A 5,016-nucleotide genomic window follows, 5' to 3' on the forward strand; every position below is an offset into this window, starting at 1 on the left:
TCTTTACGACACAAAAGTATGGTTGATATATGTTTATGGTAACAAGAATGTAGTCGTAATACTTTAACAATAAAGTCAGATTTGCCTCATAAGTAATCTTTTGGGAAAAAAGGTTTAAAAAAAAAAAGTTCCAATCTGGGGAAAGAATTGTATGTTTATTTTTAATTTTGAAAAGCATATTTTTCGAGAATAAAAAGTAGGATGCCAAGAAAAAAAGTCAGTCATACAAAAAGTCTCATTATTTTGAGGCTTAAAAGTAATATTTTGTGACAGGCTTTGGAGAAAAGTCAATAAAAAAAACTTGAGGGGAGGTTTGAAAAAAGGTAAAAAAAAATCTTTTAGTGAAAATGTAGTTTAAAGTCTGATATTTGTATGAAAAGTAACTTTTGAGAATTGTGGAGATAAACATTGCGACAGAAACTTCAAAACTGTAATTTAAATGTTTTAAATTAATAATTTTAAGTTAAAAGTATTATCTGAAATGTATTTTTTGAGAAAAAAGTATCTTACTAAAGTTATCGTTTTGTCAATTTGTCAAAGAGTTGCACTCTTACAACAAAATTGTTGAGACAAAAACTCTTGGTCAGTGTTTTTTTTTCCTTTTTGCAGGTGAGGGTGGGGTTGTCACAAGAAAAGTATTTTTGGGAGAAAAGTTTTGTTTTGGATATTTGAGGTCTTAGTTAATTTTGACAAAAAAAAAAATCTTGCTTAGTCATAATATGAGAATAATGATCATAATTTGCCAGACATTTCATTGAAAAAATAAAAAGTCTAATTTACAAGAACAAAGATAAATTCTTGAAATAAATTATTTTGGTGATGCATCTTTTTATATAGAACCTTGAAAATGTAAGTTTTTACCCTCACAACAAGCAATTTTACAGGAAAAAATAGATTTGTTATATAGATAAAATGCATATATTATGGGGGGGGGGTCCCATTTCATTGAAGTCAATTTCAAAATCCCTATTTCTCCCTGGGATATCACAATACAAACGACATCCCAGTAATTCAGCGGTTTTGTCAATCAAATCATTTGCAATGCAACTACATTATCACGCTCATCTGAAGTCTTGCATTATTTTTTGGCAGCCTGAGGGACAAAACTAGGCAATGGTATTCCAGCTACTCCCCGGCGATGAATACAATCATCCATCTATCTAGGCCACCTCCTATAGATGCATGCATAAATAAAGACTTCTTTTTTTGGACTGCGCGCACATCATGGCCTATTTATGAATATTTCAGGGATAATCTGAGCATTTATCCCATTTAAAGCCCAGATGTGTGTGTGTGTGTGCTTTTATTTTCATTCACGTGTTCAAATAATATGTGGGTTGAGGCTTAGATAAAGCTCCCAGTCGAGATGATAATGTTATTTGGGGAGGATTTAAAGGCAGCTTTGTGAATATATAGCGTATTTTCCTAAAAATGAGTCAGACCCCTATGAAAAACGTTTTGATAAAGTCCCATTTGTTTCACCAAAAAGCTTTATTCTGGGAATAATGTATTTTTCTGGTAAAAGGTTGGACCTGTATGAAGTAGTTTTTTTTTAAGGAAAATAAAAAAGTTGTATATATTGAGAAATTTAAGTTTGAATAGTACAAAAATGGTCCTTGATTACGGGGGAGATTTTTTTTATTTATTAGACCGAAGTTGCATAAAATTGTGGTCACAAAAATGTCATTTTTGAGGCTAAAAAGCTCTATCACAAGAATAACGTATTTTTTGCAAAAAAGACGAAATGAATGGTGTGAAAAAGGGAAGGCTTTTTTTTTTTTTTTACATTGTATTTTGAGAAAAAAAAACTGAATCATACAGGGATTGTTTTAATGGTCTTATTTTCAAATCATTTTAACCTAAAATGTTGCATCTACTTATGCCATATTTATCAAGAAAAAAATGATTGGAATGGCAAGGTCAACTCCTTTGTTTTTGTTGTATGTTGAAAACATTTGGGTTTAGTTTTCCAAGCCAAAAATAAGCACAATCTTCAGTATACAACAAAACCAAAGGATTTTTTTAATTTTTATCACGCAATACAATTCTGAGGGGTGGGTGGACATATTGTATTTCGGAGCCAAACTAACCAATGTAGAAAAAGTGAAGGGCTGAATACTTTCTCCCCTGTACTTTTATTCCAACCTAAAATGGCTGCAACTCCAAAGCACCGTATTGTCGTGAACCATCTCAAAGTTGAAAAAAAAAGTCTACATTGTAATCACGCTGATTATTTTACTTCAAATGCTTTGTGTTGCTGTGTAAACTCCAAACTGTTTAATTCAACATGAGGGATTTCGGGACGAGTTATTGTTTTATTCTTTCACTTCTTCATGCTCATGACAGAAGCACTAATAATACAAGGTCACAATGACAATTAAGAACTGTAATAGACATTGCTGTTACCATAGCGACTCCTTCCTCCCGCACACACACACATTTTGACGGGATTATGAGCGGATATTAAAAGCAGGAAGCAGGAATGTTATCCAAAGCGTTTAGCGGCTGTCGAGTGGAATGTGGAGCGCTGCAACTCGAAATGTTTCCATTGTTAGCTTCCAGAAACCCCAAAACATGAGCGTATTACCGCCGTACGAAGCGACCTTTAAGTAGACTACAGTACTTCCATCTAGCGTTGGAGATCAGTCTGGGATTACAGTAGTGCTTTTGACTGGGGCTCATCAAAATCCGAGCCCTGGTATTCGCCCGAAAATGGCTGCTTCAAGCCAAAGTGGCAGACTTCCCATTCATTTTTGGGCACGGGTCCTCGACGCTTCTTTGAGATTCCTGTTATGAGGGATACGGCCACGCAAATTTATGATAATGAATCAAACTGGCTTTGGGGATGTTTTTTCCCCCCAAACAAAACAATAAATTTGCAAATAATTTTCAAACTGAGCATACTCGGATGACTTTTTCTTTTCTGGCATGGACACTTTTTTGTGGGTTTACATATGATAGCCATGTTGACCCAATGTCACATTACTAAGTGGCATTGGTTGCGGGAGATAAATTCTTACATTTTCAATTTTTCTACTGGACAAGTTATCAGAATTTGTTGCCATACTCAGTGGAGGAGTTTGCCCCTGAAGCCCCCTTGGAATGGACCTTTCCGACCTGTCAATCACTCTTACAATAATAGCCAATCAGATAGCTGCATTGTCTTAACCCCTGGCCTGACACGCCCCTGCCCCCATATTGTCCCACAAGCAATGTTGGTTGTCAGTAGCGTACGCTTGGAATGTTACAAAGGAAATGGTCCTCAGATGCGCATGGGGAATGTGCCATTCTGATGAAAGATATCCTGCTATCTTACAAGGTTACATTTTCCAAAGCCCAAAACACGGTTGAAGGAGTGTCTAGGATGGATTTCGGCTCGCGGAAGAGTGCACGTACAACTAAGTGTGGACAATATCAACAAACACAAGACTGTATGTTCGAAGGTCAGTGAGGGAGAAGTATCTTCTCTGAGTTGGATTTCATTATTATCATTATTAACATTGCAGGAGAACAACTTTCACTTTGTTAGTGTATCGCTGACCCGCCAAATGAAGTGAAGTTTTATGCCGAAGAGGTCGGGTTAGTGATGCGTAAATGCGTTGCGACCTCTCTTGGACATGTCTGACCCATTTGGCAAAAAACATACCCCAATATTATCTGGAATACGCGATAGAGAATCCACTTCAAACATGTTCTGTTCAATCGCCATTTTCGAAACTTGTGGGACATTGCTAAGGGGGCGGAGCTTAAGATCGCCATCGGAAAGGTCCATTGTGAAAAATGACCACTAGAATGGGCAAATCTCTGTCTTTTGCAGGATTTTGCGACTTGGGGTCTTTAAGCCGCAGGCCAGTACCACAACGGGACACATAGGGTAGAAAGCAATTTGGTCTTTGTAAAAAGTAGCTGTATTTATATATTGATTTGGATTATTTCTGGTGGCTTTTTTTTTTTTTTTTTTGGGCTGAAGCATTGTGGTTTTAAGGAAAATAAAAAGGAGAACAAGAAAGGAGGCAGGGTTGGTTGTGGTAGTGGCTAGCAGTTTAGGCTAAATGGATCTTATGACGTGTTAACAGTGAAACGTCCAACATTCAACTCCCCTGAGGTGGTTCGAGATATGGAGAGAGTTCGGTATGCTTTTTCTTTGGCTTTTTGGGGTGACAACAAGGGCTGTTAAGAGAAGAATATTCGTAGGAAGTTGCAGTAAAACTCAAGCCTTCATGGTTATCAAATTAAGATACAGTGTTATGTTGTGCATACTTCAACTGCACAGTTGGATATGTATGTTTGAAGGTGGAGATATTTCCATTATTTTCAATGTGAACTGTTTTTTTTTACCTTTTCCTATCTCATTATCTTGCATTTTACACTTTTATGACAATCTATGCTGAAAAATTAAAAGCACTCCACCCTTGTTTCTTTTAGCCAGTGGCTAATTTCATTTTGTGCTTGTTCAAAAAAAAAAAGTTCTTGAATTAAGTTGGTTTGAAAATATATTTTCCCCCTCACATCTACAAATAGATATTATGGCGGCTAATCCCGGTGACAGGCGAGACATGCAGCTACATTTCTGTTGCGCATTTGTTTGTTTGTTTGTTTTTCGGGGGTAATGAGGCCTGCAATACATTTGTTTTTACGTTTTGTCGAAAAAAAACTGTACTACCTCAAGTCAACCAATTAAAAAAATAGCTTTAGATTTTTTGGGCCGATGGAGTCTAAAACAGATTTCCAATATTTTCGATAGGCAAATGTTTAAATTCAATTAAACTGTTTTGTGTAATAAAAATGCTCTACAAACTTACAATTGTGTAGCTGACTTTTCCTGTGTGTGTGTGTGTGTGTGTGTTGTTGAAAAGATGATAAAATGCATCTTACACACATCCCAGTCTGAATCAGGAGAGCAGATCACTATGACAACGAGCATCACGAGGAGGGGGTTTTGGGGATGGGGAGGGTCTCAGATCATGTTTGGGGGGGTAACAGTTACATAACACCAAAGTCATTACAACCACAGAG

Source organism: Syngnathoides biaculeatus, chromosome 9, assembly GCF_019802595.1.
Source record: "Syngnathoides biaculeatus isolate LvHL_M chromosome 9, ASM1980259v1, whole genome shotgun sequence".
In the NCBI taxonomy this organism is placed as follows: Eukaryota; Metazoa; Chordata; class Actinopteri; order Syngnathiformes; family Syngnathidae; genus Syngnathoides; species Syngnathoides biaculeatus.